The 9,238-nt window shown below is 47.2% G+C and overlaps 1 protein-coding gene across 2 annotated transcripts in view; it reads left to right on the top strand.

Annotated features, from left to right (window-relative positions):
• The first annotated feature begins 3,305 nt into the window (after positions 1-3,305).
• The window catches only part of CSNK2A1 (casein kinase 2 alpha 1), a 47,780-nt gene continuing 41,847 nt past the window's right edge, over positions 3,306-9,238 (top strand). Inside the window, exon 1 of one of the 2 annotated variants that reach the window (XM_081033610.1) lies at positions 3,306-3,445. The gene's annotated coding sequence lies outside the window, so the exon portion shown is untranslated. Of the gene's footprint in view, positions 3,646-9,238 lie in introns of both variants that reach the window. The other variant, XM_081033611.1, reaches the window with a different exon arrangement.

Raw genomic sequence — 9,238 nt, 5'->3', positions numbered from 1 at the left:
TTTTGTTCTCTTCCTTTTGAAGGCCATCATATAAGGAACCCCGAGCTACCTTGCTGAAGAAGTCATAAGGAGAACCAAGGCACTCAGGTCACAGGCCAAATCCGTGGTCAGACCTGTGAATGAGGCCATATAGAACCACCCAGCTTGCCAACTTGCTAACTGACTGCAAATGGAGGAGTAAGTTCAGGCAAGACCAGGTAGAGCAGAAAAGAGCTGCCCCAGATGAAACATGTTCAAACTGCCAATCCACACAAACATAAGCAAGTAAATGATTCAACAGTCTCAAAAATGATTTAAGCCACTCTGTTTTGGGGTGATTTGTTAAGCAGCAACAGAAAGCTAACACATTTAGATTCTTAGTGTAATGAGTAAGGCCCAGGTTGAAATGCAAGTTCTGTCTCTGGCATGTGACCTTGGGCACGTCCTGTAATCTCTGTGAACTTCAGTTTCCTCATCTGTACAATGGGATACTTTTAGTTCCGACTTCCTCAGGCTGATGTGAGGATTAAATGAGATGATGAGCGTTCAGAGTGTGGCACTGTCAACATCTTAACTGCGGTTGTTGCTGTTGTTGTTTGAAGGCAGTCTCACCCAAGAGTTGTGATGCAGGGAGTCAGGAAGATTAAGTGTGAAAGATAACTGAGCTGGTCTTTGGAGGCTTCATAACTAATGGACATTGAAGATTGGGAGCTTCTTGGGACCAGAGACCCCTGGGAGATGGCAGGGGTTGGGTCGCAACTGTGTCCTGTATAGTACAAAGGGTGGTATGCGTGTGCCTTGGGGCCTTGGTGAGCCCTCTGAATGAGTTCATGGATGGAGGCTGGAATTGGGTGGAAGAATGAAGAATGACACTGTAGGAGGGGCTAAGATCATAGGAAAGGTGTAGAGCTAAGCCTCAGGAAGTAACCTCCCCCGCTCTTTTCAAATGAAATCCCAGACCTCATACCATGGCTTGCATGCCCGGCCCACCTCTCCCACCATTTTTCCTACCTTCTTTCCCTCATTCACAGTGCCTCAACCATCCTTGGCCTCCTGCTTCAAACTTATCAAGTTCTTTCCTGCCTCAGAACCTTTGTACCTATTGTTCCCTTCTCAGAGCAATCATCTGAACCATTCAGGCTAAAGTTCTCCCCCCTTTTATTCTTTTTCACAGCTACTTATCTTTTTCCTTCATAGCACTTATTGATACCTGAAATGATTGTTTATTCATTTGTTTACCTGTACATTATTTATTTCTCACCTTACAAGTGAGCTCCATAAGGAACTGGTATCTGTCTTATTTATACCACATCCATAGCACTTCCCCCAAAATAAGACCTAGCCAGACGATCAGCTCTAATGCGTCTTTTGGAGCAAAAATTAATATAAGACCCGGTCTTGTTTTAATATAAGACTGGGTCTACAATATAATATAATGTAATATAATATAATACCAGGTCTTATATTAATTTTGCTCCAAAAAACACACTAGAGCTGATGGTCCGGCTAGGTCTTATTTTCGGGGAAACACAGTAGCACGGTGTCTGGCTCATAGCAAGTGAATAATGGCTATAAATGTGAACAAAGGTGGGGGGAAAGGAGCAATGAGAGCCAAAAAGACATGGTTTAAGAGCGAAGTGGAAGGCCAGTCATTTCCTGAAAGAGGGCTTCACAGAAACCTTGGCATCATCTCATCTAACCTCCTCAGTCCATAGGTGAGGAAGCAAAGGACCAGAGAGGAGGATTGACCAGCCTGAGGGTACCCAGAGAGCCATTACTGTGGATTCCCAGCCTACTGGGATGAATGCCACATACCTGTCTGACAGATGAGGCCCAGAACAGGTCAAGGCCACTTCCCTGAGGCTGTCACTGTATGCCTGCAGCTGCCATTACACTCCATCCCAGGGAGGATGGGGAGGAAATTATCTCTTTGGGAGCAGAGGTGCCAGTCAGCTGACAAACTGCCAGAGGAGGGCTGGAGAGGGTGGGGAGGCCCGTCACTGGGCCAGATAGCTACTCTGGGGCAGCGTGGGGATCACAGCTGGTCCCCAAATCACCCAGCTCCTCACCCTTGTTCCAGCCCTCACACCTCCTCGGGACCAACAGAGGTGAGGCTAACATTGGAATTCCTCTCAGCAACACTGAACAACACCAGCATTTAGCAGGGCCTGCGGCGGACCCGGTGATCATCAGACCCAGCCCTGCCCACTGGGGGCTCACGATCTGATGAAGGAGGCAGGCTAGGGACCAGTCAAGCTGCTGAGTGATGGTGCCTAGGTCGGGGGGAGCTCAGGGCAGAAAAGATGCCCCAGAGGAAAGGACCCCTGAATTATTCTGATGGGCATATAGAAGTTAGCCAGTCCAGGAAGTAATGGTAACAGAAAGACCCGCCAGTGCGAAGGCAGGGAGGCAACACGGAGAAATTCCAGGAATAATGTGCAGTGTCAGTGGATGGGAGCATCAGGAATTTGAGGGGCGAGGGGCAGAATGGGACGTCGGAAGGGGGGTGGGTGGATTGTCCAAATTATGTAGGAACTGGATGTCAAGAGCAGAGTTTGAGCTATCTTCGGTGCGTGAACAAAGGAGAGCCTTTGGGAGATGTTTAACCCAAAAGACGCCATGATCGGGTTTGCACGGTAGAAAGTGCCCTATGGCTGCTTCGGGGAGGTTGCCGGGGCAAGGACCGGGCGGGGGCGGACAGAAGGGAGAAAACACTATCCTGGATGGGCAGCTCTCGATAGGGCTCTGTAGGAGGCAGGCATTGGGTCTCAGTCTCTAGAGGGCGAGTAGCGTCACCTCCTCGACTCCTGTGCCACACCACTTCCGGCGTCCAACTTTCGTTCGCTTGCTCCGAACTCCCAAGTTTGAGCAGGAAAAAAATGTGCTGCTGGAACCCTAACCCTAGACTAGGGGTCCGAGCAGGAGACTTCAACTCCCAAAATGCTTCACTCCACCTGCAGGTCGCGCATGCTTCTTTTCAAGAATGGCGGGCCAGCTTGTAGACCGATGGGACCCGTCAGCGGGGTGAAGTGCGGGAAACCTAGGGACCGCCATCTTAGCTTGGTTCAAACCAATTGTACACTTAGGGAAAGGTTCGTGTTCTCTCTCTCATTAGCTCTTAAATGTACTAAAAGAAACCGCACTTAATTATTACGAGTCGCTTTATTAAGGCTTTACGTCGAGAACTCCTTTCATTTTGCGCCCTAGTCCGGGAAACGAACCCCAAGGCTGCAATAGACTATCCCAGCATGGCCGCACTCAGCGCTATTCCGCTAGGGGCGGAGTCTGAAGTGGTCCCGCCCGCCTCCTGGCAGGAGCGGGTTTCCGCTTCCGGCAGCGGAGGCTGCAGCCTCGCTCTGGTCCCTGCGGCTGGCGGCCGAGCTCTGTGTCTCCTCCTCCGCCGCCGCCATATTGTCTGTGTGAGGAGAGGGGAGAGCGGCCGCCGCCGCTGCTGCTTCCACCACAGGTACCGTGGGAGCCGCCAGGCGAGGTCGTTGGCGGTTGAGGGGTGGCCCAGGATAAGGTAGCCGGGCGCGGCCGCCCCCGGTGCTTCCATCAGACTCTGAGCGGCCCATCGGTTTCCCCTGCCCCCCCTCTACACACACACCAGCCGAGGCCCCTGCAGCCCATCGGGGAGGCCCGGGGCCACCCCCCAACCAGAGGCAGGTAGCGAAGCTTAGGGGCAGGAGCTGGTGAGAGGGTGGGAACGGGCCCTGGAGTCCAGCTTATTAGGCTCGGGACGAGGGCTGCACTGGGGCGGGGACAAGGGGGCAACTTGGAGGAGGGGGTCGCCAGAGGGGGAAGGGAGCTTGGGGGGTGGGGCCGCGGGGGGGTGCTGGGGGTGGGGCCTGCTGGGTAGGGTGGGGTGCACCCTCGCGGGGCAGAGCAGCTGCAGTGGGGGGCGGTCTAAGGGTCCCTGTGGGCGAGGCTGGACTTCCCACCTGCAGACGGGGTGCCGGGTGGAGGGGACCCCGGGCCAGGTCGCTGAGGAGACAGGCGGCGGGGAGCACGAAGTCGGGCGGAACGAGCTGCGCTTCAGGGTTCGTTGGGATCCTCTGTGGAGGAAGAGAGATTTGTACAATTAAGGGTTGGCTAAGAGTGTGCATATTAGTTTGTGACCTTTTGAAAGAGTAGGACTTTTCGTTTTGGGTGTTTTTTTTTTTTGCAGCGTTGGAACCTTTCAAGCCGACAGGCAGGTGATGGGTGGCGCTTCTGTAGTTTGTGTTCGGAAAGCAAAGTCAGGGTCAGAAGAAGTTGCTTCTTGGCTCTCGCTGTTGTGGGAAGGAAACAGTCGGGAACAGGAGGTGGCAAATTAATTTGAAAAGACTTGATTACCTTTCAACTGCTGAATTCTATGTGAAGGGTGTGAGGGGAGATGACATGAAGTGAAAAGAAAGCTGGAAAGGGAGGATATTTTTCCTAAGAGTTGGGAGACCTTCCATCTAAGGGGTGGCCCAGTGGCAAAGAATGACACTGCCTGAGTTCTCATATATCAGTTCTACTACTACAGTAGTTGTGTGACCTAACCTCTGCAAACCTCAGTTTTCCTGTCTGTAAAATGGGCGTGATAATGTGCCCTAGCTCATAAGTTTATGTTGCGTATATGAGATAATTTGTGTCCGGGGCTTACCACAGTGCCTGGCAGGTGGTAGGTGCTCAATAAATCTTACCTGTCACTATAATTAAAAGGGACTAGCTGGTATATTTGAAGTTCTTTTGGTCTTGTGGTCAAGAACCTGACAGTAGGCAAGGCTTCAGAATATGAGCTTTGTAGTTGTGGCAGTGTTGTGTTGTAAAGTCCTTTGGCTTAATTGGCTTGGCGGACCTTGGGCGGAAAGATCGGGGCCGTGTCATTTTTAAAAGTTCACCTGCAGTTTTACCTGGGTAGGTTTGTTCTTCTGTGACTTTGAGAGGGTGGGAACTGGCTCGTTTCTTTTCATGTCTTTTGACATGAGTGTATGACTTGAAGAAGGAACCAAAGGATTGGAACTTTGCTTAGATTGGTTTATTAACTGATTACAAAGTTACGTCACTCTGGAGCAACTTTTGTTTTAAAAAAAATGCCTAGTTATATGTCTTCCTGTGCTGAATAGAGTAGAGGAGAGAAGCACACGTTTAAGGGGTAGCAATGGGTTACTTTCTGCATAATGGGTTAATTGCTTTGCTGTTTGGGGATGAAACAATTGGCAGCTTCTTTTCCACAATGTATTTTTAAGCTCTCCTGTCGCCTAGGTTAGTCCTTGATTTCACTGTTGTCTCTATCTCTGAACATACACCTTTACGTCACATATTCTTTTAGAGAAAGAAATTTTCTTTAGGAACTGAGTTTAAAGCCTTACACAGGGTTTGGGTTTGTAGTAGGCAGAATGACCTCCCACCACCACCCCTTACAAAAGATGTCTGTACTCTAATCTCCAGAATCTTTAAATATGTTACGTGGTGAAAAGGACTTTGCAGATGTAATTAGGGTTAAGAATCTTAAAATAGGAAAATTGTCCTGGATTTTGTGGGTAGGCCCAGTCGAATCACAGGAGCCCTTAACAGCAGAGAACTTTCTCCAGCTGGGCGCTGAGAGATAGGGCAGAAGAGAAAAGCAGAGATTCACATCATGAGAGGGGCTTCATTTGCTGTTGCTGGAGGGGCCGCATGGAAAGCATGAGAAGGAACGTGGGCGGCCTCTAGTGGTAAAGACCAGCCCCAGCCGACAGCCAGCAAGGAAATGGGGACCTCAGTCCTACAACCTGGAGGAACTGAATTTGGCCAACAGCCTGAATGAGCTTCTTCCCCAGAGTTTCCAGCAAGGAATACACCTTGGATTTGGCCTTGTGAGACCCTAAGCAGAAGACATAGCCAAGCCCACCCAACTTCTGACCTGCAGAAACGGTGAAATAATAAATTTGTTGTTTTAAGCCACGACGTTTGTGGTAATTTGTTATGGCAGCAATAGAACACTAGTGTAGATTTTGGTACCAGGCGTGGAGTACTGTTAACTAAAAATGTGGAAGTGACAGTGGATGCCAGAAAAATTTTTAGGAGTATGATAGAAGAGGACTAGAACAGGTTGTTAGTAGAAATATGGATGGTAATGACTGTTAGTGAGGGCTCAGGTGGGAGTGAGGTATTCATTGGAAACTGGAGGAAAGAAGATCCTTGTTACACAGTGACAAATAAGCCTAGAATTGTGTCCTGCGGTTATGTGGAAAAGACAACTTATAAGTGATAAACTAGGATGTGTGGTTGAGATTTCCAAGCAAAGTCTTGAAGATGCGCCTGATTTGTGGGTGTGAGTCTAATGGAGTGACCCTTGTAAAATTCATGTAAAGCCTACTGGGTTCTTATTTTACACTAGCAGAAACAAAACTAGCTTGGATTGAAAGAGACAATTGGGAGTTAAAGAGTGCTGTCAAATCCCCTAAATTCTACTGGCAGGAAGCAGGCTGGTAAAACTAGTCCAGTGTAAATGTTCTGCTTTTTGTTTAAAAAAAGAAAAAAGTGACTCAGTGGAACCAAGAGCCCCTGAGAAGTGGAGCTAAAAGCCACAGGATTTCTCCCTGGCTTTGAAATGGAATGGAGTTTCCTTAGATTTTGAAACTGCTTTGGACCCATAGATCTGTTTTTCCTTACATTTTCCCTGTTTGGGCTGAAATGTCTATAGCTGTTGCCCTATGTCTGTGTCCCATCGCATGTTGGGAGCAGATAACTTTATTTGTTTATTTATTTTTAGGAATTGTACTCCAGGGATTGTAGCCTCATCCACACCCGATTTAGATGATGAGAGTTGGGACTTTGATGAGTTTTAGATGAGATTTTTAGACTTTGAGTTGGGAAGCCAGAGGGTGGGCTATGGAAAATAGAATTACACCCCCGTCCCCAAAGATTTCTGTACCCTAATCCCTGGAATCTGAATTAACAGTTATGTGGTGAAGGGACTTTGCAGATAGGAAATTATCCTATTGCAGATTATCCTGCATTTTCTGGGTGGGTCCAATCTAGTCACATGAAAGCCCAGAATTTTCTCCAGCTGGAGTCGGAGATTGAAGCATGAGAGGGATTCAACCTACCATTACTAAGGGGGGGGGGCACATAGAAAGCACAAGAAGGAATGTGGGCAGCCCCAGCTGACAGCCGCAAGGAATTGGGGACCTCAGTCCTACAACCCAAAGGAACTAAATCAGTCAACAATCTCAATGAGTTTGGAAGCAGATTTCTCCCATTTTCCAACAAGGAACAACAGCCCTGTGGACATGTTGATTTTTGGTCTTGCGGAGATCCTAAGTAGAGAACTAATCCACCTAAGCTCACCTGACTTCTGACCTATAAAAAATTAAGACAATAAATTTGTGTTGTTTTATGTTTGTGGTAATTTGTTATGACAACAATAGAAAACTAATAGAAAGGCTTTGCTGGTTTTGAGAATCTTTGGGGGATTATTTTCTAGAGAACAAAGTCAGCAAAAATTACTGTGTAAAGGGATTTGGTCCTGGAAGACGTTCAGAACAATGGTGTTAAGTAGAACGTATGCCTCTTCCTTTATGTTTAAATATTGTTACTGCCCTTATATGAGATTTGAAGGGCTGAGATGACCAGCGTAGTAAAATGTATATTCTAGACCTACAGGCTATTTGAGTAGGATTTCTATAAATAGATGATTCTTCCATGCCTATAATAAAAGTCTTAGATAAATGACGTAATTTCTTCATTAATTTTTATTGGCTGAATAAAGCAGTGAATTTATGTGACAATCTTTTAAAGACTTATTTCCAATTTTTTTAAAGATTTTTTTATTATTATTTGGGGAAGGGGAACAGGACTTCTTTGGGAACAGTGTATACTTCCAGGCCTCTTTTCCAAGTCATATTGTTGTCTTTTCAGTCTTAGTTTTGGAGGGCACAGCTCAGCTCCAGCTTCTTGATTTTACACTAGCAGGTCCAGTTGCCATTGCTAGTTGCAGGGGGCACAACCCACCATCCCTTGCGGGAGTCGAACCGGCAACCTTGTGGTTGAGAGGACGCATTCCAACCAACTGAGCCATCTGGGAGCTCAGCGGCAGCTCAGCTCAAGGTGCCGTGTTCAATCTTAGTTGCAGGGGAGGGAGCCTACCATCCCTTGGAGTCAAACTGGCAACCTTATGGTTGAAAGGACATGCTCCAACCAACTGAACCATCTGGGAACTCACCTCAAGGTGCCATGTTCAATCTTAGTTGCAGGGGGCGCTGCCCACCATCCCTTGCGGGACTTGAGGAATCGAAGCGGCAACCTTGTGGTTGAGAGCCCACTGGCCCATGTGGGAATCGAACCGGCAGCCTTCGGAGTTAGGAGCACGGAGCTCCGACCACCTGAGCCACCAGGCCGTCCCTATTTCCAATTTTTTGAGGAGATAGAAATGGGTGATGTGTTTTTATGAATTGATACCACACACACACACACACACACAGGTCTGTTCTTTCACACCTCCCATCCCAACCCACAGGTATTGTAAGGTCTTTTCTCCCTGTCGTTGTCATTTGAGGTGAGTCAGATTTGGGAATCATAATTGCAGAATGGAGTTCTAGCTTTTAAGAAAAGCTGTTCTTGTTCTTCAACAGTATCCTGTTGATTAGATTCATAAAATGTGGACTCCCAACTTTACTGAGGGAGAGTTCAGAGGGTGGAGGAAATGAGACTTTCTTTTTGAGTTAGTTACCTGATTAGAAAGATGGTTACAAAATTAGAGCATTTCAGGGTATGAACAACTTTTGAGGTTATCTGTTTGACTTGGTGGTTTAGAATAAAGGAAATTGGGCCACATGAAGGTTAAGTGGCTCAACTAGGTATCTCAGCCCTAGAGCTGGCCTAGAATCCTGGTCCAGGCAGTGGAGATCAATGGCTTTTGAACAGTGAGTCCTCAGTAACGTCCTTTCTTTAGAAGGTTGATGAGATGCCATAGGAATTTCACTCTATATCAATTAGCCCATGGTAAAATTGGTTTCATTGTGTGTTGTTTCACTTAAACTTGCAGAACCTATAGACGACTTTAAGGGAGGATTTGCTGGATATTCCCTGTGCACCCCTGACTTACCCTTTTTCTAGATTTTACTTTGGACAGATTATCTCTCTGCCTCAATTTCCTCATGTGGGTCATTATAAGTATTGAGATAATGTGTGTAACAGGTTTAGCCCAGTATCTAACAGAGTGCCCAAAATATGTTAACTGTTATAACCTTTATGATAATTGTTTTGACAACTATATGGTAACTTTTGCATAAATATTGCAGTACAA

The sequence above is a fragment of the Rhinolophus hipposideros genome, assembly GCF_964194185.1.
Source record: "Rhinolophus hipposideros genome assembly, chromosome: 22".
NCBI lineage: Eukaryota > Metazoa > Chordata > Mammalia > Chiroptera > Rhinolophidae > Rhinolophus > Rhinolophus hipposideros.
The sequence above is the reverse complement of the archived record's forward strand: the minus strand, read 5'-3'. Positions and strand labels throughout refer to the sequence as shown.